Source organism: Ovis aries, chromosome 12 (assembly GCF_016772045.2).
Source record: "Ovis aries strain OAR_USU_Benz2616 breed Rambouillet chromosome 12, ARS-UI_Ramb_v3.0, whole genome shotgun sequence".
NCBI lineage: Eukaryota > Metazoa > Chordata > Mammalia > Artiodactyla > Bovidae > Ovis > Ovis aries.
This window is the reverse complement of record NC_056065.1, coordinates 32,133,679-32,161,547: the sequence shown is the minus strand read 5'-3', so window position 1 is coordinate 32,161,547 and position 27,869 is coordinate 32,133,679. Positions and strand designations below refer to the sequence as shown.

Sequence of the window (27,869 nt, the reverse complement as noted above, 5' to 3'; positions counted from 1 at the left end):
TTTTCCTGTATTTCTTGCCTCGTGATCCCTCTTTTTTCAACCAGGAAGGGTCTGCTGGATCCTCCTCATATTGTATTCCTCTGACACTAACACTCCTGCCTCCCTCTTCCACTTGCAAGGACCCACCCAGATAGTTCAGGATAATGATCCTATTTTAAAAGTCAGTCAATTAGTAGCCTTAATCATATCTGCTACCTCAATTCCCCTCTGCCACTTAACAGTAATATGTTTAGTTTCCAGCGATTAGGGGGTGGACACCCTCAGGAAGCCGTTCATTATTGTGCCTACCACACCCGGGAAACCAGATCAAATGGGAATGCCAGCTATACTGCCAGGCAACTTTGCTTATGTTAAAATTGTCCGCTGATTGGTAAATCACCTAAGGACTAGGAGGAGCTATGAACCGATTATAAACACCTGAGGTGGGCATCATATCTTGGGCAAAGGGGGAATCCATTTCCTTGCCTTCCCCGGTATCTAGAGGTCACCACACGTCTTCAAGGCAAGCAGCGTGGCATCTCTCTGACCACAGCTGGGAGGGGACCGTTATTCTGCCTACACCTATAGCCTTCCAATACCTCATGCCACCTCTGTGGTCCAGAAGTGGAGGAGGCAGACCACGGCTCGCCCACACTGCTGGCTTCTGAGAGGACGTTAAGGTATACTCCCCTCCCTGCACTGGGTGCCAGTCTGTGGCTCCTGGGCAGCCATGACCTCTGGCCATCCTCAGTGCTTCCGGTTACCTGTGGAGGAGGTAGCCCCCCGGGAAGCCAGGTTTCCATTCTAGCCTTCAAGGGAGGGAGAAAAGTCTCTTATGACCCCAACAGCAACAATATCCGCAAGGCTTCCCCTGACTTTTCGTCTAGATTTCCAGATTTCAGAACATGTTCTACAGCCTGGGGAACCACGCTAAACTCAGAGATCTGGTGGTCACCTACCTTCTCCCTAATGCACCTTTCCTGCCCCACCTTTCAGACCTGCCTTGTTTGTAAAGCCATCACTGGTATCATGAATCTTTCTTCTTGACAACGCACTTGGGGTCCGAGCCTCTGTTTCCTGGTGCTAAACACCCACTCACCATTGACCTGAGCCCCAGGACTCCGGACTCCCAGGAATCCATCCATCCACCAGTGCATTCTGTCACTTCTTAACAAGTATTTCTGAGTATGAAGTCACAGCCAGGCACCACACAGAACAGAGCAGGTACCAACGCAACATGGAGCTTACAGTCTAGTCGGGGAAAGGTTGTGAAACTAACACAAGAAAAATAGAATTACTAAAGGTGAGGAGCTGTATGAAGCCAGTAAAGGGTGCCATAAGAAAAAGAAAGAACGGGAAGAATCTGCCTGCAACACAGGAGACCTGATTTCTATCCCTGGGTTGGCAAGATCCCCTGGAGGAAGGAACGGCTACCCACTCCAGTACTCTGGCCTGGAGAATTTCATGGACTGTATGGTCCATGGGATCACGAAGAGTCAGACACGACTGAGCGACTTTCACTTTCAAAGGAGAAAGAGATGGCATCTCTGAGGAAAGGACACTGACGCTGAGACAGAGGGCTGTGAATAAACTGACGGGAAAAGAGAGAGAAAAGCAAGTGCAAAGGCCAGATCCCTCAGTCTTTCTCAACCAGGTTAAGCGTCTTGGATTTCATCCTAAGTACAGGAAAGTCATTGTGAGGTTATTAAGCCAAGAAGAGGAAGAACATTATCTCATTCATAGTTTACAAAGATCGATAGAGCTGACTGCGGGTGGCAGTGGAACCGGGGGTCCCTTCTGTAACCCCAGGATAACGGGAGGTGACTTCACAGCTGCATTTGCGGGTTTTATGCCTTCATCCATCTTCATTTTGCTTTGTGATAGTGTTGAAAAGCACTAAGTTTCTTCTCAGGTTAAAAAAGGCAGGGACAGAAGTATGAACCCACTTCCCATTAATGGTCTGAACAGTTGCTGAAACACCTCCGACTACAGTAAAGATTCCAACCAAGCTGTGAAAAGGTGAGACCATCTTTTCTGACCCAGTGAATGGTAATTTCAGTAGGTTCGCATTAACTCACTTAACGGGCAAGAGTCTAGTAGTGGGAGGGTCAAAGGGCCGAACAAAGGCTCCAGAAGAGGAACTTGGCACAGCTACGAGTTTGTTCAACCAGTGAATTTATTAGGATGACTTCGCAACTAAATCTGTGTTTCTACACAACAGGGGAGCCTCTTAAACTCCATGAAATCCTCTTTGGGTTTTAGAAGCACTTTTTTCTAGGACTTATGTGTGACCTTTCTGATCACAAAGACCCTGAGCCGGGGCCCTGGTGTGCTATTCCTCACCTACAGACTCACACGTGTCCAGCCCCCAGAGCACAACAGTCGACCTCATTGAAAAATGGGGTCCAAACTGGAGGTACAAGCTCTCTTCTGGCCTGTAAGTCTGGACATAGACGTGGCACTTTTGGAGACTGGCTTTGCCAGACAGAGGCTCTGGTTGGCTCTCCTGTCCCACCCATGAGCGCCGTGGAGCCCAGCACAGTCTTAATGACCATCTACTGGTTACTGAAACTCCAGTACTTTGGCCACCTCATGCGCAGAGCTGCCTCATTGGAAAAGACTCTGATGCTGGGAGGGATTGGGGGCAGGAGGAGAAGGGGACGACAAAGGATGAGATGGCTGGATGGCATCACCGACTCGATGGACGTGAGTTTGAGTGAACTCCGGGAGTTGGTGATGGATAGGGAGGCCTGGCGTGCTGCAATTCATGGGGTCGCAAAAAGTTGGACATGACTGAGCAACTGAACTGAACTGGTTATTTATCATAGCTGCATATTAGATCTTTTAAATTATCCATATGAGATTCTGAAAAAGGAATAACTATGGGCACAGTAAAAAGATCATTGGTTGCCTGGAGTTCAAGGGGAGGTAAGGATGAATAGTGGAACACAGAAGATTTTTAAGGTGAAACTACTTTGTGTGATACTATGATGATGGATACATGTCCATCATCTATACATTTGTTCAAATGCATAGAACATACACCAGCAAGAGTGAACCCTGATGGACGCCATGGACTCAGTGATTATGATGTGCCTCCGTAGGTCCATCAACTGTAATAAATGTACCATCTGGTGGGGGTGTTAATGGTAGGGGAGGCTATGCATGTGTGGGGGCAGGAGGATACAGGATAACTCTGTACCTTCCTCTCAATTTTGCTGTGGACCTAAAACTGTTCCCAAAAATAAGTTCTAGTTTTTAAAAAGTACTTTAAAAACTATTCATGCTTATTATATGGTATATCTAGATGATGCAATATTTTGTGTGTGTGTGTGTGTGTGTGTGTGTGTGTGTGTTTGGAGTCACCCAGACATGTCTGTTTGTGATCTCATAGACTGTAGCCCTCCAGGTTCCTCTGTCCATGGAATTCTTCAAGCAAGAATACTGGAGTGGGTTGCCATGCCCTTCTCCAGAGGATCTTCCCAACCCAGGGATCGAACTCACATTTCCTGCATTGCACGTGGATTCCTTACTGACACATGCTACAACATGGAAAATACTTGAAACCTTTATGCTAGGAGAAAGAAGCCAATCACAAAGGGCCACGTATTATATGATTTCGTTTATGAAATGTCCAGGAAAAGCAAATCTATAGAGACAGAAAGTAGATTATTAGTTGCTTAGGGCTTAGTGGAGGGGAAATAAGAGTGACTGCTAATGGGTATATGGGTTTCTCTTGGGGGTGAAAAATGTTATAAAATTAAAGCTGGTTATACAATGCTGTTGGAGAAGGCAATGGCACCCCACTCCAGTACTCTCGCCTGGAAAATCCCATGGAAAGAGGAGCCTGGTGGGCTGCAGTCCATGGGGTCGCTAAGAGTCAGACACGACTGAGCGACTTCACTTTCACTTTTCGCTTTCATGCATTGGAGAAGGAAATGGCAACCCACTCCGGTGTTCTTGCCTGGAGAATCCCAGGGACAGAGGAGCCTGGTAGGCTGCCATCTATGGGGTCGCACAGAGTCGGACACAACTGAAGCGACTTAGCAGCAGCATACAATGCTGTGCATATCCTAAAACCCACCGAATCATACACTTTCAAAGGGTAGATTTTTGGGGGGCATATGTACGATATCTCCATAAAGTTGTTAAAATACATTCACAGCTGTGCCCTGTCCTGTCCCATTACTTCAGACTGTCTGGAGATGAAGCCCAGGCAGCATTGGATTTTTAAAACTCCCTCAGTTCAGTTCAGTTCAGTTGCTCAGTCGTGTCCTACTCTTTGCGACCCCATGAATTGCAGCGCGCCAGGCCTCCCTGTCCATCACCAACTCCCGGAGTTCACCCAAACCCACGTCCATTGAGTCGATGATGCCATCCAGCCATCTCATCCTCTGTCGTCCCCTTCTCCTCCTGCCCCCAATCCCTCCCAGCATCAGAGTCTTTTCCAATGAGTCAACTCTTCGCATGAGGTGGCCAAAGTACTGGAGTTTCAGCTGTAGCATCATTCCTTCCAAAGAACACCTGATCTCCTTTAGAATGGACGGGTTGGATATCCTTGCTGTCCAAGGGACTGTCAAGAGTCTTCTCCAGTACCACAGTTCGAAAGCACCAATTCTTCAGTGCTCAGCTTTCTTCACAGTCCAACTCTCACATTCACACATGACCACTGGAAAAACCATAGCCTTGACTAGACGGACCTTTGTTGGCAAAGTAATGTCTCTGCTTTTGAATATGCTATCTAGGTTGGTCATAACTTTCCTTCCAAGGGGTAAGAGTCTTTTAATTTCATGGCTGCAATCACCATCTGCAGTGACTTTGGAGCCCAAAAAAAAATAAAGTCTGACACTGTTTCCACCATCTATTTGCCATGAAGTGATGGGACCAGATGCCATGATCTTCGTTTTCTGAATGTTGAGCTTTAAGCCAACTTTTTCACTCTCTTCTTTCACTTTCATCAAGAGGCTTTTTAGTTCCTCTTTGCCCTAGATGATTCTAATTTCTAGTAAAAGCTGAGAACCACTGGCCTAGCCTAACCCTCTAGGAAGCAGCCGAGGACACTGGGGTCATGACTCACACTCTCACTTTGCCAGGTCAGCAGTAGGACCTAGGCGGGGCAAACAGCCCTCCTCTGTGCTCAGCCTCCAGGTTGAATGCAGAACAGACGAGGGTCTGCCTGACATTCCAGCCTCACTGCTCCCTGGCCTTCCTCACCCTCACAATGGCTCTTAAATCAGTCTCTTTCCAAAGTACCGAAACTGCCTCATTTGTCAGTATTTCTCTTCCCATCCACTGCCGCCTCCTTGGCTCTGATTTCTGGGTCATTTCTCTAGCTGCCCTGCAGACCTCACAGCTCCCTGTTCTGAAGCCCTACTTGTCCCGTTGCCTTCCAGTTAATTTTCTACCTATTCTGAATTTGCATGTACATTTAACACAGAGGATCATTTCTGTCTTCAGCTGTGAGGTTCTATCCATTCTACTTTACAGTCAGAGAGGTGAAGCTATTCATCACAGGGGTCCCATTTGGCAACCAAGTGTAATCGGCTATTCATAATTTCCATTTTGAGCTAGATAACTGATTAAACTTTAAGGGATCTTCACTACAAGTTAACATCCAGGGTGAGAATATAAAAAGCTTATAGCATGTCATTTTTAGGAATCACTACTGTTAGGAAATTAGGAATGTGTTGCAAGCAAGGCTTTATCAGATAGCTTAAGAGAAAAAATAAAAAAGGCAAAGTCAAGCATTTTCAAAAAGAGGGTTTTTAAAAGTTTTTTAAGTGTACAATTTTGTATACAATTTGATCGATGAAATGTGTGGACTTTCGTGTTTTCTGAGCACTAAGATACTTGTAATACTTCTCAGTTGAAGAAAGTAAGGGGGTTATTTTCATTTATATTTGTATCCTTTCTCCCCTTTTAGATTTTTAAAGGTCAAGGGTCCTCTCATTCATCTGTTCATCTGACGCCCGGCCCCCCACATCCCCCACTGGAATCTGGCATGGAATTGGGCTCAACGTGTTTCAAACAAGCTCAGAGCTGTGACCCTCAAATGGAAACAGGGAAGTCGGTGAAACAGCACAATCAACCTATTTCTTATTGTTATATTACAAACTATATCTACTCAACAAATATCTACTGAGTTCTTACTCCGTACCAAGAACAGTTGTAGGATCAAGCTGGACAAAACTGTCAAATCTCTGGAGACACTTTCACTCTATTGAAAGTAAATCTCCCCATGTGAGCTGGTGGGGACGTGAGGAATGAATGCGGGGGAAAATCAGAGAAATAAAAATAAAGATACTTGTGCCATTTTCGTCACTCCCTCCACACTAAATTCATGGTTTCCTTTTTCTCTGGAAATTGAGACCAGAAAAAATATCGAGGAAAAAATTTCTAGAATCTGAATGGTCACATGAAGTTCCCATCTCAATTTCACATAATTTACATCATTTAATCTCACAGCCCCGAGGAATAGATGCATTATTCCCCATCGTAGGTAAAGAAGGCAAGACTCAGAGAGGACATGTGATGTGCCCACAGTCACACAGCAGATGACACCCAGGTTCCCAAGGAAGCACAGAAGCCTGGGGGAGTTGGAGGTGTGGGAAAGGGTAATGTATCTTGGCCTGAACACTGGAGCATTGCTCTCAGAAGTGGGAGTGAGAGTAAATATGACTGCAAAAGCAGGCCAGAGCGTGGCCACCCAGGCCTTGAGGATGGCCTAGCGCTCATCTCGAGGAGAGTGTGCACTTAGATCAGTTGCCCCAGCATAAATATTAGGAGCATCTCTTTCACCATCAGAAGCGTCAGGGACTTCCCTGGCGGTCCAGTGGTTGGGAGTCCACCTGCCAATGCAGGGGACACAGGTTCAGTCCCTGCTCTGGGAAGATTCCACACGCCAAGGGCAAGTAAGCCTGTGTGCCACAACGACCAAGCCTGCGCCCTGGAGCCCGTGCTCCACCACAAGAGAAGCCACTGGAATGAGAAGCCCGTGCACTGCAAGGAGGAGGAGCTCCCGCTTGCTGCAGCTAGAGAAAGCCCACAAGCAGTAGTGAAAACCCAGCACAGCCAAAAATAAAGTTACTCTCATTTCTCCCGCTGCCCCCAACTCTGGAGAGCCCAGAGGTAGTAGAGTGAGCTGAGCAACGGGAGAGGTAGTAGAGTGAGCTGAGCAACGGGAGAACCGGGAGCTTCCCCTAAGGCTGCTAGTCAGGCCTCAGTTTTGCATCGGCTGGAAGATGAAGCTCTGACTTTACATTCAAAACTGAAACTACCCCAATTCCTGAAAGCCTGGGACTTTTCAAGACTGAAGAAGTTATAGGCTTTGCCCAAGAGACTGTCCAGGAGTAGAAAAAAGAATATCTGACCAAATGTATTTGAGTGCAGTGACAGGAAAAAAATAATAATAGTTTTACTTCTGGTCATAAAATAGCAAGTGTCTAGAAAAGGGGAAAAGGATGTTCTTGAGTTACTTTAGTAAAAAATAACAACCAAAAAACCATCCAGTATGATAATGTGTATGGCCATTGCTATGGTCTAAATGTCTGTGTCCCCCCAAAATGCACATGTTGAAATGCTAACCCCTAAAGTGATGGCGTTAGGAGATGGGGCCTTAGGTCATGAGGGTGGAGCCTTCAAGGGTGGGATTAGTGCCCTTACAGGAGAGCTCCCACTCTTCCTTCTACCATGGGATAACACAGTGAGAAGCCATCAGCTATGAACCAGGAAGTGGGGTCTCAACCCCACTCAACCATGCTGGTGCCTTAACCTTGGACTTCCAGCTCCAGAATTGTGGGAAATAAGTTTCTGCTGTGTATAAGCCTCCCAGTCTGTGGTATTTTGCTCTCCCTGCTAGAACACACTAAGACAACCACTCTGTCTCTCAGCATGGAGGTGGGAATGAGACCTCAGCAACAGTCCTAACCCTGTTTCACTGGCTCTTGCCCTGACACCCTTAATTAGAGGCTATCTGACTTTGCAAAAGCCTCTCCAAGTTTGTAGGGTCGTTGGAGTTTATGCGTTCACAGGGTCCCCTCATGTCCTTTGGCCCTGGCCCTGTATTGTTTGCTGCCCATGAAGGTCGGTGAGGGCTGCTACCAGACGCTGTCACAGGTGGTGTGCGTGCCTGGAGGTATACACCATCACCCCCAACCCCCTCAGCCTGTGTCACATTTCATTACCTGCACAGTGAGTCCTGAGTCTTTCGTGAAAGTAGAGCCTGCAATTTCTGCCTGCAGCGCCCTTCTGCAAAGACACAAAGACATGGTCATCAGGGCTTCCTCCTCACGCTCATTGTTTTTGTTGCTTCAACTCTTTCCCCCAGACTTAGCCAACCTCCTCCGTCTACTCTAGCCTCTTCCATCATCCTGCTTGCTCAGACAAGACTGAATCTCAGCTTGATCTCAAGCCCAGACCACTGACAGTCTGGCTTTATTCAGCAGACAACAGGAAGCCTCTGATGGGCTTTGAGCAGAGAAGAAACCTCATCATTAAGAAGATTCATCTTGGCAGTAGTTCCGCAAATGAACTCGTGGGGGAGAGAAACTATTCTTGCTTCTATCCCAGGGCGGATCCGCTTCAGGATGACGGCACTCTGGTGCCACCTGGAGGCAGCCAGCCTCAATTACAGAAGCAGTTTGCTGAGAGCTGAGTTCTGAAGCCAGATTTGCATATCAGAAAGTCACAAAGCAACTTTTCAGTGCTGCCTGGAAATAGGCCTGTTGGTACAGACCAGGCTAAAAGGAACAAAGCGTCAAGGAGGAGGTTATGCTGGAGGCTCTACGAGCCACCTAGGCCTCCATGCCTTCCTCCAAGGAGGTTGATTTATAAGGAGATTCTTGAGTTACTTCAGTGCTGAAGCCTCCCAGGATGGGCTGTAGACACACACCCCCAGCCCCTTACAACAGATTTGCAAATCAGCATCTTTGCCAAAATAAAGGGTGGTCCTTGCTCAGAGGAAGGAAGAGGACTCACTCCTGTTTCAAGTGACACGTTCATTCCAGGTGGCTGGGCTCACTTCCTTTAGAAGTCCTCACCCACACTGGAAAGAGAAAGTGTGTCTTGGACAGACAGTAGAGAGGCTGTTATGGGGAGGGTGTTAGTCAAGAGCCCTCCCTATGAGCCTGCGCAGGTTTTTCCAGTAACTGGTTTTTTTTCCCCTAATGGCCCTGTGATTGATTTACAGCACAACCCAGGAAGTAAGAAACAAAGAGGGATACTAGGATTGTAATGAAGCAGTTTTGAGAAGGGAGACTAGACCTAAATCTTTGAATCCCGCATTCTTTCTGCCAGAACCCACTGAATTACATACTTCAGTGTATAATTTTTATAATATTATGTAATTTGTTTCTCCTCTCTTTCAAAACAATTTCTTATTCCTTATCAATTTTCTCCAGGTTACTGAGCCATGGAAGTTTGTTACGGCTGAAATTTCTTTTGCTATTAGCTCCATCTCCTTTTTCATAGCAATGTTTTCTTAAGAAAGTGTTTCATTGTAGACAAACAAGGTCATTTCTCTGAGTCTTTGCCAAGACTGCACTGGACTTTGGCTTCTGAACGAATAGGAACTTACAAGCAGCCTAAAACCAGTCATCCTGATTTGTGCAAGGAGAAAAGGAATGCTAAATTACTCACATAACACTCAAGCAGCCCTGTAAGGTTCATATTGTCATGTGCATTTTAAAGGTGATGAAATAGATACTCAGAGATACTCAAAGTATCTTTGCCCAAAGACACAAAGCTAGACAGTTGAAGAAGTAGGATTTTTACTTCTAGGGCTGCCTGATTTCAGAGCCAACTTGTTATCTACAGCACAGGAGTTTAGGCAGAGGAAATCCCAAAGTGCTAAAGACGGCAGTGTGAATCCTAAGGACGAAAGGAAAATGCGTTGGGTCTCAGGGCCCACGGGGAGGGGCTATGTTGAGGGAACCCCAGTGCTGGTGGTCCAAGAGAAGAGGTATTGGGGACAAAGAAAGGCTGGGCCCAGGAGGGGTAACAGTCAGATCTGGGGTGGCCCCAATGCCAGATGATGAGGAAGAAGCCCTGGGAAGGAATTTTGCCTCCAGCGTCAGTGCCTTATGTCTGCCACTGAGGTTCTCTCCACCCCTTTCTTCTTTTTTCTTCTCTCTGGTCTCCCACCAGCCCACTTTCTTCTTCTATCAGTTTTACTTAATTGTGGATATCATGGTGGAGTCAGGGGAAATTCAGGCCTCTTCTTCCGACTGAGCATAACGTAATGCCTTTCACTTCCTCCTTTCATTAAGGGCAAAACGTGTACTATAAAATCAAAGTTCACCTTCTGCAACTGGCTTCCAGGAGAGTTATCTTTTCCGTGTTTTTCTTTCAAACTGCTTTCAAGCTTTCTCTTCCCTCCTGTCCTCTCTCAGAGGCCTTAGTATAGAGGGACTGAGCTGCATGGAGGTGGGGGGAAGGGAGGTATCCCCCATGGAGGCCATGATGAGCTTGGAATGGGTTACACTGAGCAAATAAGTAACTTGAGCAAGTGAGTAAATGTAGGGAGGGCAGTGAGAACCAGGCTGGAGAAATGATGGGAGGTGAAAAGGAAAGACTGAAAAGGCTCTTGTATTGTTGAGGTATTGGATTATAAGTACAGAATAAGTTAATAGTTTTAAAATATATAAACATAAAAATATAAACCTGCATACATAGATATAGATGATATATACAGATATATAGAGAGAGATACACAAAGGCATATAGACAAACTCTAGCCCTATCAGCTGAGAGGGCCCAGAAATTATAACATCCCAGTAGCTGTGAGCATATGGACCATCTAACATTGGTTTCTCCCTACCATTCTTTACTAAAAGGAACCAGGAATAAAATAAGCCTGGCAATCTTCTTATGCCAGAAAGTAATGAGATGCTTAAAGAATGACTAGGACGTGTCAAAAGGACACAGGAACAAGCTGAAGGAGATCCCACTGGCTAAATCTGGGACCTAAACATCAAAATGACATGATAATATCTTACTTTCATTTACTAAATGAAATAAGAATCTGTATTGATAAATGAATAAATAAGTTAATGGGATGTGTGTGTGAAAGCTCTTTCTTATAGTAGACTGCCAAGCTGTAAATGGAAACAAAATGATGAAGATAGAAAACCATCCTACGACACCATTGCCGTGATTTATTCAGGTAAGGGTCCACAATGAATGCAAAATGATTAGTGGAGGTTGATAAGAACTAGGATCTTGGGATCTCAATCTCCCCACGAAATGCTTACCTTTGCCAAGGAGAAAGTAGTAACTTGATGAGAAATCTGGAAGATGCCTGCACAACCAAGCTATCAGATCAATGTCCCATGGCTAGACAGGATGACATCTTACGCCATATGTAAAGCCCAGCTTCTTTTCCATGGTGTTGCTGCCAAGAATGAATAGTGAGGTCTGACCAAAAGGAAATATCAAACAGAGCCATACCTGTGGTCATCTTACAGAATAAAAGGCCTGTGCTCTTTAAAACCAAAGGGCATTATCAACAGAGGAATGGATACGGAAGATGTGGTTCATATATACAGTGAAATATTACTCAGCCTTTAAAAAGAATGAAATAATGCCATTTGCAGCAACATGGACGGACCTAGGGATTGTCCTACTGAGTGAAGTAAGCCAGAGAAGGAGAAACACTGCATGACATCCTTATACGTGGAATCTAAAAAAATATAATACAAATGAGCTTATAACAGAAAGAGACTCACAGACCCAGAGAAAGAACTTATGGTTGCTGGAGGGAAGGATGGGGGGAAGGGATATGTAGGGAGTTTGGGATGGATATGTACACATTGCTGCATTTAAAAGGAATAACCAACAAGGACTTACTGTATAGCACGGGGAACTCTGCTCATTGTTCTGTGGCAGCCTGGATGGGAGGGGAGTTTGGGGGAGAATGGATACATATATACATATGGTTCAGTCCCTTCACTCTTCACCTGAAACTATCCAACATTGTTTGTTAATCAGCTATACCCCAATACAAAACAAAATTTTTTAAAAATCTAAAGGACATTAACGACAGAAAAACTCTGAGAAATTACTCCAAGTTGAAGGAGATTGAAATGATGTGGCCATTGAATGCACTGTGTGTTCCTGGATTGACTGGATCCTGAACCAAAAGGGAAAGAGAGTTGGCTGAGCTGGCAAACTTTGAAGGAGGTCTTGAACTGGATGTTAATGTTGTGCCCTTGTTAGTTCCTCATTTGAAGGGTTTGCATTAGCTTCCTAGGACTACCATCACAAATTACCACAAGTGGAGCTTAAAATGAGAGAAATCTATTCACTGGAGTGGGTGTGTTCAGTCGCTCAGTCATGTCCAACTCTTTGCAACCCCAGGGACGGTAGCCCGCTCGGCTTCTCGTCCATGGGATTTCCCAAGCAAGAATACACAGCGGGTTGCCATTTCCTACTCTAGGGGCTCTTCCTGACCCAGGGCTCAAACCTGCGCCTCCTGCATCTCCTGTGTATCCTGTATTTTGCAGGCCGATCCTTTACCACTAGCACCACCCAGAAGCTAAATTCAAAATTGAGATGTCAGTCAGGGTTCACTTCTGAAGACCGGGGGCAAAACTGCCCCATGCCTTTCTGCTAGCTTCTGAAGGGTGCCGGCAATCCCTGCCATTCCCAGGCCTGTGGCAGCATCACTTTAGTGAGGCTTCCATCTTCACGTGGCCTTCTCCTCTGTATGTCTCTGGGTCCCTCTTTGCCCTCTCCTCTCACTATAAGAGCATCAGTCTACTGGATTTAGGGACCACACTAATCCCGTGATCTCATGTCGAGACCTTCAGTTCCATCAGTCTATTTTCAAATAAGACCACATTCTGAGTGAGGGAACACTATTCAACCCACAATAGGGTTTTATCCGGAAACACACGCTGGAGTGTTAGGGATGGCAGGGTGTTGTGAATGCAGCTTGCTCTCAAAAAGTTCAGATAGTGATAACGAGGGACTCAAGAATTCTTTGTGGAACATTCTCACAACTTTCTATACAGTTGAAATTATTTACAAATGAATCATTTACATTTTTTAAAACCTGCTTTTGACCTTTATTGAAGGTTTTCAGGGGGCAATATTCAAGAAACAATAAGGCAAGATGTTCAAGCTTCCACAGGTTCGGCCACCATTTGTCATCTTGTTTGAGGGTCTCAAAGTTTGGGGACAACCCTCCTTGACCGGGTAGGAAAGAGCATGAGAACCCCCATTCCTCTCAATGTCTTGCCCTTTCACATTTTCAGCATTTTCCAGGGCTTGAAATATTGTTTTGGGGTCAAGGAGATCAAATTTCAGAGGGAACTGATTTAGAATTTGGTCATAACCATGAGAAGTTTGGGGTTTCCCTGGTGACTCAGATGGTAAAGAATCTGCTTGCAATTCAGGACACTGGGGTTCGATCCCTGGGTCCAGAAGATTCCCCTAGACTAGGGAATGGCTACCCACTCTGGTATTCTTGTCTCAAGAATTCCATGGACTGAGGAGCTTGGAGGGCTACCGTCCATGGGGTCACAAAGGGTGAGACGTGACTGAGCAACCAACACACATGAGAGGGTTTGTTCTAGCAAAACCTGAGAGAGTAGGGGCTCATCTGGTTCCTAAGACTGGGTGCTGAGCCCTTGCCTCCAGGGCTGGGCACCCAAGCATTGGCCCAAGGATCACCCAGCGCCACATGTGCTGCGTGCCTTCAGTGTTTATTTTTAATCTGACTTTAGACTCATGTTTAGCCTTTTTGCTCTCACTTTTTCTTTCCTGATTTTCTTTTCTTTTTATTCCTATCAAAGAAAAGTGAATGTCACTCAGTCGTGTCCAACTCTTTGCGACCCAGAACTCTCTGAATTCTCCAGGCCAGAATACTGGAGTGGGTAGCCATTCCCTTCTCCAGTGGATCTTCCTGACCCAGGAATCAAACAGGCATCTCTTGGATTGTAGGCAGAGTATTTACCAGCTGAGCTACCAGGGAAGCTCCTATCAAAGAAAGAGAAATACAATTCCTTTTTGCCCATGTTTTTACTCTCAGTCTAAAATCTATCTCTGCGTGTTTTTAACCTTTTAATCTAGCCCATAAAAGGGCTTTGCCTTTTATTTTTCTGCTTGAAATCTCAGACACTTTACCCTTTATTGTTTTTCGTTACCTTTCAGATTTAGTGGGTTGTTGGTTGCTCTTGTTTTATTTTTCTTACGTTTACTTTTTACCTTTAATCTTTCAAACTTCCATTGGCCCTTTATCATCCTGCCCTAATTTTCCTTCGTTTCCTTTTCTTTCTCTTCCTTGCAATGACTGGCTTTGACAGTGACTGTTAAGAGGATAGTCCCTAGGGTATGAGGCATTTAGAGCAGTGACCGTGCAGGCTGTCTTCCCCATCTGTCTCTCAAGCCTCTAGTCTAGTTCCCACCATAGTCCTCACAGAATCCTTGCCCTGTCTTCAGAAATTTCATGCACTCCAGGGCTATGATTCTCTTAAAAATATTGTTTACATCTCACATAATCCAATCATCTGTGTTTTAAAGTCAGTGATCTTTAATATCTACCCAAACCTTGAACAAAACCTGCTGGTAAAAATCTGTGACATTTTACAAGGCGAAAGGACGGGGTCAAGGAGGTCACAGCAGCCTGGCTGGATGTGGTTGACCCACTTGGCCCTGAGCCCTGGACAGGAATTCTACAGAAGTACAGTCATCAGGCCCATACAAGACTTGTTTTCCTGTCTGTTTCCAATATGCTTATTTCCGAGGTGTGTCACCTTCCTTCCAGGCTGGCCAGGAAAGGTTGCTGGGTGTGTGGTCCTCCAGGCTTCCCTCCAAAGACAGTACTGGAAAAACTGGCCAATGTGGAGATTATTCTGAATGAGTTTTTAAAATAACAACGCAGTTCTCTCCAAGGTGAACCTCTATTATCAGGATCCATTCTGTACCTCCCAGATGCACTTGGAAAATCTTAACAAGAGATGAATGGGAGTCTCATTTTCTCTCCATATCATAAAACATCTCTCATTCCCTACCCCTGCATCTCTGTTCTGACTTTTGCCATTTCCTCCAGGATGGAATGGCCTTTCCTGGTGGCTCAGTGGTAAAGAATCTGCCTGCCGTGCAGAAGATGCAGAAGACGCGGTTTCGATCCCTGGGTAAGGAAGATGCCCTGGAGGAGGGCATGACAACCCGCTCCAGTATTCTTGCCTGGAGAGTTCCATGGACAGAGGAGCCTGATGGGCTACAGTGTACAGGTTCACAAAGAGCCAGACCTGACTAAGGAGACTGAGTGTGTACTTCAGGACAGAGTATTGGTTTTGTTTTACTGTCTTCACTAATCCAGGGAAGAAGAGGAGAGTTCCAAAGACTCCTTCTCTTCCTGCATAACTATACTAGCTATTATCTCAAAGACCAAGGAAGCAATGCCGGGGTAAAACCAGCACCAAGTATGTCCATCATGATTGTACATTCAGGTCCTGGGGAAAGGACCACCAGATAGATCAGTGAGCCCAGTGGACTCCCTATAAGCCAGACTCAGGCCAGAATACCATTTATTACCTGGTCCTAATATGTCTCCATTCAAACAGGGGTGCCATGATCCTCTAACTCTGAGGGTGATCAATGTCATTATGCAAGAAAATAACCACAACAATCACTGTAGAAAGCCTAGGACAAACATTACTACATACAATTGTGATGTTGTGGAGTTTTCCTTGAAATAATCCAGCTTCTTCTTCAGTCAGTGGGTCTGAAAACTATCTCAGGACCAGAAAATGGGAAAAGGATTGTGACTTTTAATTGTGGCAGCTGCCCCTGTCTGTCCTTTACTTTTCTGATTGTTAATATTGCCCGTGTTTGATGCCCATCTATAGTGTCTTAGCAACACGTGTTCTATTAACCGTCTCCATAACTGTGTAGATTTGGTTCCTTGGCTGACCAACTGACCTGCCCGTCACCTCCTATCTCCTGAAGCATGTGGTCATTGGGGTGGGTTTTCCAGTCTTATACTGTACAGATATATTATGGCCCTCTTTTCTGACCTTTCCCTCCACACCCTGCCACAGCATTTCTGGCACATCTACTTGATTGAACACGGGCCATTGCTTCCTCCAATCTTCTGGGAGCTATCTTTGCTCTGTCACCTGGGATCTTTGCCAGAGAGTTAAATCTTATATCCCAGGAGAAGGCTCCAGTATCTATAAAATTTCCCTTATCCAACTGTATTTTCTATCTCATAATATAAATATATACCCAGAATTTGTCTAAATGGGTTTGGTAAGACAGCAGACATGGAAATGGTTGTTAGGAAGGAAGACATTTATACTCACAGATACCCAGACACAGGAGGCACGACACCCATGCAGAACCACATGGGGAAAGAGAAGGAATGGCTTTGAGTCAGAAGAAGGAAGAGGAGAGTGTGACCCAGAGCCTTTGGAGGGTTTTCTTGGAAAGGAATAAGTGAGGCAGGTACTATTAGGGGAGACACAGACTGAAACTGCCCACCCTGGCAAGGTACCATAGTAACCATTTGTTTAAGTATTTTACAGTGGGAGATCCTGGTAAGGAACACAGAACTAACAAGCTACCACCAACCAGAAAATTCAGGAAAGGTCCAAAGGAGATGCCACATGTCCTACCAACCTCTCAGAATCCTCCTTTTTGGAATCTATCTTGACTGAGCAATGTGTGTACCACCAGGAAAGACCCTGAATCAGAATGATTGGTCAGAGACAAGCTAGAAACTAATCCCATTGCCATAAAACCCAAGACTGTGAGCCATGTGGCAGAGCACTTTTCCTGGGTTCCCTCACCCTGCTGCTGGCCACCTGGGCGCCCCCTCCCAGTAAAGTCTTTTGCTTTGTCTCCTCAGACGATTCGCTTCTGAGTGTTAGACAAGAGCCCACTCTCAGGCCTTGGAAGGGCCCCCCCCACTTCCTGTAACAGTATTCTGAGTAGATTTAAGACACACAGTTTGAATAATTTCCCCAGGTTCTGGACTATAAGAGTGTCCGCAGTTGTCCCATACCCAGCCCTGGGGTGATACTGGCTTGGTGTGTGGGAGTCTCTTAAAGGAGACAGCTGAGGAATATGGGGTTAGGATGGGTTGGTGTGCATATGAGAAGTGCACTCTCATGAGAGTTATTTGCTCTCTCTAGGAATGAGAGTAGCAGTCTCTTCAGAATCAAAGACCCAGATGCCAGAGCACTAAGAAAACAGAGAATAAGAAAATATAGTCAATACATCCCCCACTCTCCCCCTACCCCCCATTCTTAGACTCAGCACTCTGAGAACCTGGCCTCTCTGTACACTGCTGGCTCCTTCCAGGAGATGTTGGCCAGGCCCTGCAGCCCCTTCAGTGTATAATTCCTTTTCTCCCTTAGCAAATTTAGCTCTTTCCCAGCTGGAGAATGGTCTCTCTTCATGCTAGTTATTGGCCTACCAACCAAGAGGACAGGTGAGGGCAGACCCTGATGAAGGTGCCTGCTGTCACACAAGGGAGTGGCCTCTAAAGTGTCTCAAGGCTTGTCGGGATAGACATTAGACCTTAATATGGAGAAGGGAGCTGATTCTGTGGACAGAAGAATCAGGAGCATCAACCCAGACATCTGAACTTTGTATTTCCAGATCCCATTCTTTACTCATGAGAGTCCTGACTTGGACAGAGCAAACCTTTCTAGGCTGAGTGTTCCACACTCTAGAGCTCAGCTACTCCTTCAGTTATAAATCCTGGGCTGGTCTTCAGCTTTTCTGCCCTTTGGCTACAGGGGCTACAGATTCCTTTATATGCTGCCAAGAAAGCCTCTGACTTTTGTAACTACCTCGTAATCTATGCAATCACTGTCAGCCTTTCATTTTCCAAAGCATCAATTGCCTCCCAGAAATAGTCATCTAAATCCATCGTCCTTCTAATTCCTTTTCCCCCTCATTTCTTAAATGTGTAATACATTTCACCTATGAGTGCATTTCATTTCACTGGCATATCATCCCAGTTCACTACTGGTCAAAGCTTTATCATTTGCACTGCTACCTTCTACCAGGGCTAAGATGGTCCACAACTACCAATTATGAAGTTAACTTTGCCAACTGGACAACAGGTGCTTCAGCTGCACAATCCCATCTTAGCGTCCTCTTCTTGGACTATTGCTGATAGCAACAGATACAGGTTGAGTCCCTAGGAAACAGACTGTGAGATGGAGATCAACATGCAGGAAGCTTATTAGAGAGTGTGTTCTTGGGATTAACCTCCCTGGAGAAAGAGAGGGAAATGACTGCAAGGAGAAGTTGGGCTGTGCTGTGTTCTCAACAAAAGCCTCAGCTGACCCCATGGGGAACTTTAATACCGGGTTGCCCCTTCAGAGTTGTCATGATTTGGGGCAAGGCATGTGAGGCATTATACCCTCACAAATAACAGTCATTGGATACAGGCTACCCCAAGAAGAGGATGTGACCTTGAGCAGGATGGACCTCTGTAGCCAAGGGTAATTTCTGCAGAAGGCAAACAGCTCAGGTCTCTCAGGCAGCAGCACTCCTGGAGTCCTTCAGATCTTCAGGGGACCACGGATGGGCTAGACCGTCCTGCATCTTGCAGTCTGGACATGAGCTATCATTTTTTAAAGGTTTGTTTTTTTTTTAATTTTTAATGTTGTTATTGTTGTTCAGTCTATCAGTCATGTCTGACTCTATGCAACCCCATTTATTGCAACACACCAGGCTTCTCTATCTTTTGCTATCTCACGGGGTACACTCAAACTCATGTCCACTGAGTTGATGATGCCATCCAACCATCTCATCCTGTCACCCCCTTCTCCTCCTGCCTTCAGTCTTTCCCATCATCAGGGTCTTTTCCAGTGAGTCAGCTCTTCTCATCAGATGGCCAAAGTATTGGAAATTCAGCTTCAGCATCAGCCTTTGCAATGTATATTCAGAGTTGATTTCTTTCAGGACTGACTGGTTTGATCTCCTTGCTGTCCAATGGACTCTCAAGAGTCTTCTTCACCACCACAGTTTGAAAACATCAGTTCTTCAGTACTCACCCTTCTTTACAGTCCAACCCTCAAACTTTGTAATATGCTGTCTAAGTTTGTTGTAGCTTTTCTTCCAGGGAGCAAGCATCTTTTAATTTTATGTGGACAATTTTTAAAGTCTTATTGAATTTGTTGCAATATTGCTTCTGTTTTACGTTTTGGTTTTTTGGCCCTGAAGCATAAGGGATCTTAGTTCCCTGGGATGGAACCTTTACCTCCTGCATTGGAAGCTGAAGTCTTAACCACTGAACCACCAGGGAAGTCGCTGGACGTAATTTATTTCAACATCCTTATTCCCCCTCAAGGTGCATGCTATCTGCTTACACAGATGGTCTCTCTCTTATGATTATATAACTCGTATTTACATTTCCTTCTCCATGACAGAATTAGTTAATTTTCGGACTTTAACTACCTGGATTTGTAATACATCTAAACAGCAAGGAATAGAAATGGGAGCATCGATTTCCTATGGGTAACTTCTCTGGAAACAGATGTGTTAACATAAATCAAATATTTCTCACATTTATTTAAAGAGCAGGATCTGGAAACTCAGAATACAGAAGACTAATAATTTTGCTTTGAAGTACTTGAAAGAGGTTGTTGGAAATGCTATCCCCCAAGATTCTGCTTTCTGCTATGAGAACAGTGTGACGTTACATTAACAGCTCGCCTGCATAGATACAAGAATCGTTTGCTAAGTTAATTGCCATTTGAGGTTTTGAAAGTAGGCAAAATGTGAATGAAACCACCCTTTGAACATTCTGGTTGTTTTCTTTGAAAGAGTTTTGTGAGGAGAAGTATTCCCTCTTGACACAGAGGTCATTTATTACAAAACGTTTCTCTATGTAAGAAGATCACTGGCTACGTCCCGAAGAAATTTTTCACAGGAAGTCTTGCCACAAAGGAATTTGACCTATGTTTCCATAGCCACTGATCAGTGTCAAGGTTGTTTGGTTTTTCTGGAGCTAGGCCAACTCAGGTGGGAATAAAAAGAAATTGTTTCAAGTTCAGACTAAACACAAGGACTGAGAAGCCAGCAGGAGTTCCCTATGACTCCCAAGAGTGAAATGATACGTGTATGGTGGCCATGCTATGTGCATGGTCCACAGGACCTGGTGATGGTTCAGAGGTGCTCAAAGACTCTGGGTTCAGTTCAGTCCAGTTGCTCAGTCATGTCCGACTCTTTGCAACCCATGAATCACAGCACGCCAGGCCTCCCTGTCCATCACCAACTCCCGGAGTTCACTCAGACTCACGTCCATCGAGTCAGTGATGCCATCCAGCCATCTCATCCTCTGTTGTCCCCTTCTCCTCCTGCCCCCAATCCGTCCCAGCATCAGGGTCTTTTCCAATGAGTCAGCTCTTCGCATGAGGTGGCCAAAGTACTGGAGTTTCAGGCTCAGCATCAGTCCTTCCAATGAACACCCAGGACTGGTCTCCTTTAGGATGGACTGATTGGATCTCCTCGCAGTACAAGGGACTCTTCAAGAGTCTTCTCCAGCACCACAGTTCAAAAGCATCAATTCTTCGGTGCTCAGCTTTCTTCACAGTCCAACTCTCACATCCATACATGACCCCAGGAAAAACCATAGCCTTGACTAGACAGACCTTTGTTGGCAAAGTAATATCTCTACTTTTTAATATGCTGTCTAGGTTGGTCATAACTTTCCTTCCAAGGAGTAAGCGTCTTTTAATTTCATGGCTGCAGTCACCATCTGCAGTGATTTTGGAGCCCAAAAAAATAAAGTCTGACACTGTTTCCACTGTTTCCCCATCTATTTCCCAGTGATGGGAAAAGTGATGGGACCAGATGCCATGATCTTCGTTTTCTGAATGTTGAGCTTTAAGCCAACTTTTTCACTCTCCTCTTTCACTTTCATCAAGAGGCTTTTTAGCTCCTCTTCACTTTCTGCCAGAAGGGTGGTGGCATCTTCATATCTGAGGTTATTGATATTTCTCCCAGCAATCTTGATTCCAGCTTGTGCTTCTTCCAGCCCAGCATGTCTCATGGTGTACTCTGCATAGAAGTTGAATAAGCAGGGTGACAATATACAGCCTTGACATACTCCTTTTCCTATTTGGAACCAGTCTATTGTTCCATGTCCGGTTCTAACTGTTGCTTCCTGACTTGTGTATAGGTTTCTCAAGAGGCATGTCAGGTGGTCTGGTATTCCTATCTCTTGAAGAATTTTCCACAGCTTATTGTGATCCACACAGTCAAAGGCTTTGGCATAGTCAATAAAGCAGAAATAGATGTTTTTCTGGAACTCTCTTGCTTTTCCCATGATCCAGCAGATGTTGGCAATTTGATCTCTGGTTTCTCTACCTTTTCTAAAGCCAGCTTGAACATCTGGAAGTTCACGGTTCACGTATTGCTGAAGCCTGGCTTGGAGAATTTTGAGCATGACTTTACTAGCATGTGAGATGAGTGCAATTGTGTGGTAGTTTGAGCATTCTTTAGCATTGCCTTTCTTTGGGATTGGAATGAAAACTGACCTTTTCCAGTCCTGTGGCCACTGCTGAATTTTCCAAATTTGCTAGCATATTGAGTGCAGCACTTTCACAGCTTCATCTTCAGGATTTGGAATTCCATCACCTCCACTAGCTTTGTTCATAGTGATGCTTCCTAAGGCCCACTTGACTTCACATTCCAGGATGTCTGGCTCTAGGTGAGTGATCACACCATCGTGATTATCTGGGTCATGAAGATCTTTTTTGTACAGTTCTTCTGTATATTCTTGCCACCTCTTCTTAATATCTTCTGCTTCTGTTAGGTCCATACCATTTCTGTCCTTTATCGAGCCCATCTTTGCATGAAATGATACGTGTATGGTGGCCATAGTATGTTCATGGTCCACAGGAACTGGTGATGGTTCAGAGGTGCTCAGAGACAGTGGGTAGGAGAGCCCAAAGAGAAGGCCTGAGTTTATGGGGTTCTTTTTTGCTTTTATCATTTTTCTTTTCAGTTAAAAGAAAAATAAATCAATTTGCAATTAAATTTTATTATTCATATCAACAGTGTAACAATAAACTATGTTTGGGTTTATCTTGTTGTACCCCATCCCCTGCTTACAACACAGACACCAGAATTCTTAACAGTGAAAAGACAGTGGTTTTTGGAGATAGAGAAGTAAAGGGAGGCCAGTTCATGAGTTGGATCTGGGCCCCACTTGTTTATGTCTCAGATGCACAGAGGTTTTTATGGTGGTAAGATTAAGCAAATAAACATGCAGATGGCCAGTTAAATTTTCTCTTGCTTTTGGCTGCACTGGGTCTTCATTGCTTTCTCTAGTTACTGTGTGTGGGCTTCTCATTGTGGTGGCTTCTCTTGAGGATCACGGGTTCTAGGGTGTGGACTCAGTAGTTGTGGTGCACAGGCTTAAGATTCCGAGGCATATGGAATCTTCCCAAACCAGGAACTGAACCTGTGTCCCCTGAACTGCCAGGCAGATTCTTAAGAACTGGATGACCAAGGAAGACAAACCCAGTTAAATTTGAATTTCAGATAAATAATAAATACTTTTTCATACAAGTATATCCCAAATGTTGCACAGTTCAGTTCAGTTGCTCAGTCGTGTCCGACTCTTTGCGACCCCATGAATTGCAGCACGCCAGGCCTCCCTGTCCATCACCATCTCCCGGAGTTCACTCAGATTCACGTCCATCGAGTCAGTGATGCCATCCAGCCATCTCATCCTCTGTCATCCCCTTCTCCCCCTGCCCCCAATCCCTCCCAGGATCAGAGTCTTTTCCAATGAGTCAACTCTTCGCATGAGGTGGCCAAAGTACTGGAGTTTCAGCTTCAGCATCAGTACTTCCAATGAATAGTCAAGACTGATTTCCTTTAGGATGGACTGGTTGGATCTCCTTGCAGTCCATGGGACTCTCAAGAGTCTTCTCCAACACCACAGTTCAAAGCATCAATTCTTCGGCACTCAGCTTTCTTCACAGTCCAACTCTCACATCCATACATGACCACTGGAAAAACCATAGCTTTGACTAGACGGACCTTAGTTGGCAAAGCAATGTCTCTGCTTTTGAATATGCTATCTAGGTTGGTCATAACTTTCCTTTCAAGGAGTAAGCGTCTTTTAATTTCATGGCTGCAATCACCATCTGCTGTGATTCTGGAGCCCCCCCAAAAAAAGTCTGACACTGTTTCCACTGTTTCCCCATCTATTTCCCATGAATTTGCATAGTACCCTATAAATCATATCCCATTGTATCCTGTATTTTGGGCTTCCCCGTTGGCACTAGTGTTAAAGAACCTGCCTGCCAATGTAAGAAACAAAAGAGACACAGGTTCAATCCCTAGGTCAGGAAGATACCCTGGAGAAGAGCATGGCAACCCATTCCATTATTCTTGCCTAGAGATTGCCATGGACACAGGAGCCTGGCAGGCCCATAGGACTGCAAAGAATCAGACATGACTGAAGCAAGTGAGCACACACGCACACATCCTGTGTTTTACCTGGCAACCATACTGCATTTTCAAGTGAAAACTGTTAGGCTATGCTTGGGGATTTGCAAGGTGAATAGGACCAACAATGTGACTGCCCATGACAAAAGAAAGGAAATGAGCTGAGCCATGAAAGAAGTGACAAAGAGGAAACTAAAACTGAGTTAGACAGCCAAACAAAATCAGGCTGTCCAATTAAATAAAAATAAATGCTTACTGGATCTTACACGCCAAAATAGATCAGCAGACTTGGCTTGGCAAACAAGTGAGACCAATAGCAAATAGCTGCTGCAATGAGCATGTACTGGTTTGCAGTCCAAGAGGAGTAGGGGTGTGGCATGATGGCAGTTGCCATGCGTATTTCCAGTGAGAAATGAATGCTAATGTTGACCTGTGGTTTTAGAGTTTTAAGAGGTAGGGCAAGCCTCCACTGTGATTAACTCACTCTCCATGGAGAGATCTGGCAGGAAAATTTTTTGGCCATTGTCAAACCAGAACAACAAAGCAGCCAGGGATTCTTTGGGGGTCCTTTGCACTGAAGATCAGTGCCAAAGTTCAGATGCCCACAGGTCTCTCAGGGCAACAAATTATGTCTCTACTTGCCCATTCAGGTAATTAAGGGGTCCCTAAAGCTACTAGACAGCATATTCAAAAGCAGAGATATTACTTTGCCAACTAAGGTCTGTCTAGTCAAGGCTATGGTTTTCCCAGTGATCATGTATGGATGTGAGAGTTGGACTGTGAAGAAGGCTGAGTGCCGAAGAATTGATGCTTTTGAACTGTGGTGTTGGAGAAGACTCTTGAGAGTCCCTTGGACTGAAAGGAGATCCAACCAGTCCATTCTGAAGATCAGTCCTGGGATTTCTTTGGAAGGAATGATGCTAAAGCTGAAACTCCAGTACTTTGGCCACCTCATGCAAAGAGTTGACTCATTGGAAAAGACTTTGATGCTGGGAGGGATTAGGGGCAGGAGGAGAAGGGGACAACAGAGGATGAGATGGCTGGATGGCATCACTGACTCAATGGACTTGAATCTGAGTGAACTCCGGGAGTTGGTGATGGACAGGGAGGCCTGGCGTGCTGCAGTTCATGGGGTCACAAAGAGTCGGACACAACTGAGCGACTGAACTGAACTGAACTGAAAGCTACAATAATTAAAATTGTGTGCAACAGTTGCAGAATTGAGAGATGAAAGAAATAGTATTAAAAGTCTTTGTCACTTTCTGTGATGTGATCGTATGATAAAAGTAAAGCATAAAGTGTTCACTCAATGACAGTGGGACAATTGGCTCACCATTTGAACGAAAATAATTGAAATTGATTCCCTTGAGGAGGATTAACATAATTGTCTTTTACTTGGTCATCTAAAATAAGAGCAGTTATCTTTCTCAAAACAAAAAACTCTCCCAATGGGCACTGGGTCCTAGAAGGGACTTCTAGAGAGTCCACTTTCCCCAGCATTTCTCCTAACTAGATTCAGGGCCACCTTTAGATTTGATGCTTCAAGAGCAGAGGGAGGTGACTCCATGAAGTGGGGAGATGAGGGGGGGAATATAAGAGACATGTATGGAATTGACAGCCCTGAAGAAAGCAATCACGAAATTCAACCTACAAACACTTAGAGATTCAAACTTGCCTTCCTAAGCCAGTATATAGCCATTGCATATTTAAATACATCAAGAGTTTCCCTGATTTCTAAATCCCTCAAAGGCTCAAGAGTGTCCCCAGCTCTGACAAATTTCTAATGAGAAAATGATATATAAACATGTTATTTTTAAAAAAGCAATACCTTACACCCCAGCTTTTGTTGTTTGTAAATCTGTACCCCACCATCACATGTAATCACAGACATTCAATACATAAAAGAGTATGGAGCTTGTTTCAGCAGATTAAGCTCTGAGACCTTGACAGGTTACTGCTGTTTCCTTGAATTCTGTCTCTTCTAAGATGCAAGGGATGCACCGGGGGCTCTCTGAGATTGCTTCTAACATGTGACTCTGTGATTCTATAATCACTAAAAGTGCATTGTTTGATGGGCTAGTTGACATTTAGACAGGGCTGCTCAATCTTTTTGTTTAAAACACTGTCATTATCATTAACATACTTGGGTAACGTTACTGAGTCTGGAAAAACAGAACAAAAAACAAAAGTCTTAATATGAATAGTTTTGATCTTTTTTCACCAGATTTTCTGTCTCTAGTTGGACTTTTTTAGGTTTTGGAAGCAATTCAAAAAGACAAATGTAAAGCCACAGCCCTTACATCAGTAATCAGAGCGGGGGAAAATGATCAGGAAAAAAAGAAACCAATCATTCACTTGATTCTCTTCCTTTTCCCTCTTGCACTGAGGCCATCGAACTGGTTTGCCCAGCTTTGGAGTAACTAGTAAATTTTGTATTGTTTCTTACGAAGACACTAAAAGAGTGGTCCCAAGACAGATTGGGGAAGACAGTACAAGACCAACTTAAGTGTAAAGAATATCCAGTGTACCAACTCTGCTATAAACAGAATAACCATTTTCAAGTGAACTATTCAAAGATCGTGAGTTGGGGATGACCTATAACTACAGAAGAACATTTAGTTTACTCAAACATTTTCTTGGTGCCTTCAAAAACAACGTTTGTTTTCTTGGAGAGCATAGCATAGCTGTGACTCAGTCTTGACTCAAAATTCCCTGACCAGTTGAAGAAGAGAAAAAACAATTCAGTTCTCAAGAGAAAAACAACAATTCAGTCTGGTTTAGGAGGAGTCATCTTGAGCCAGCTTCCAGAAACGTGATTAAGCAGCTTTCCTGCCCCACAGAGAATGTCACTTTTCTTCAAAATGTCACCTGTCCTCCAGTTTGGAGGAATTGGGGGCAAGTCTCACAGTTGAGCAAAGAATGCTCTCTGTGCCTCAATTTCTGTGCCTGTTAAGCCTAAGATATGATTTCTACTTCTCCTGCTGGCCTACCTTTATCACCAGGACTGATGTGGACTAAGCATTAACTTGGTGACAGGCACATTACTTACCCCATGTATTCATCATAGTAATTCTAAGATACTTTTTTCGCCATCTTATAGAATTGGAGAATGAGCTGTCAGAAGGTCAACAGCTTTCCTAGGCCCCACACCCAATGAGTCAAACCAGAATTTTTGTGGGCAAAGTCTTGTACAAGCACTTTTTAAATGTCTGTTTTCCTTTAATCAAGGTATTATATACAAAAAATATTCATCTATCTTAAGTGAGAAATTTGATAAGCTTTAATAATGATATGAAAGCTGGTAACCATCACCACTGTCTAGGTATATAGTAGTTCTCTCTCTTCAAAAACTGCCTTGTATCATCTTTACAGTTGATCCCCTCTCCTTACCTCAGTCACTGATCACTTTCTCTCACTGTAAATAAAGGAAATAAATACCTTTTATTTTTTAAAAGGCAATAAAATACCTTTTATTTCCTTTCTCATCTTACTGCCTTCCCTAGGACTTCAAATACCGTATTGAAAAAAGTTAGTGGGCTTCCCTTGTGGCTCAGCTGGTAAAGAATCTGCCTGTAATGCGGAAGACCTGGGTTTGATCCCTGGGTTGGGAAGATCCCCTGGAGAAGGGAAAGGCTACCCACTCCAGTATTCTGGCCTGGAGAATTCCATGGACTGTATAGTCCACAGGGTTGCAAAGAGTAGGACATAACTGAGCGACTTCACTTTCACTTTTCACTTTCATGCATTGGAGAAGGAAATGGCAACCCACTCCAGTGTTCTTGCTGGAGAATCCTAGGGATGGGGGAGCCTGGTGGGCTGCCATCTATGGGGTCACACAGAGTCGGACACAACTGAAGCGACTTAGCAGCAGCAGCACATGCTAGCAAAGAAATGCTCAGAATTCTCCAAATCAGGGTTCACAGTATGTGAACCATGAACTTCCAGATGTTCAAGCTGGATTTAGAAAAGGCAGAGGAACAAGAGATCAAATTGCCAACATCCTCTGGCTCATCCAAAAAGCAAGGGAATTGCAGAAAAGCATCTACTTCTGCTTTATTGGCTATGCCAGAGCCTTTGACTGTGTGGATCACAACAAACTGTGGAAAATTCTTAAAGAGATGGGAATACCAGATGCACACCTTACCTGCCTCTTGAGAAACCTGTGTGTAGGTCAAGAAGCAACAGTTAGAACTGGACATGGGACAACAGACTGCTTCCAAATTGGGAAAGGAATATGTCAAGGTTGTATACTGTCTTATATACAATAGGGTTATATTGCATACAGAGTATATTGTCTTATATACCCTGCTTATTTAACTTCTATGCAGAATATATCATGTGAAATGCCAGGCTGGATGAAGATTGCTGAAATCAATGAAGCAATGAAACCAAGAAGATTGCTGGAAGAAGATTGCTGGGAGAAATATCAATAACCTCAGATACACAGATGACATCACCTTTAT

At 44.5% G+C, this 27,869-nt stretch overlaps 1 long non-coding RNA gene across 1 annotated transcript in view; it reads right to left on the bottom strand.

Moving 5' to 3' along the window:
• The window catches only part of LOC121820771 (uncharacterized), a 72,897-nt gene that overhangs the window by 20,753 nt on the left and 24,275 nt on the right, over window positions 1–27,869 (bottom strand). The window contains exons 2-3 of the long non-coding RNA XR_006061457.2: window positions 11,229–11,368; window positions 8,163–8,226 (exon numbers count right to left, since the gene is read on the bottom strand). This is a non-coding gene — a long non-coding RNA (uncharacterized LOC121820771). The remainder of the gene's footprint in view (window positions 1–8,162; window positions 8,227–11,228; window positions 11,369–27,869) is intronic.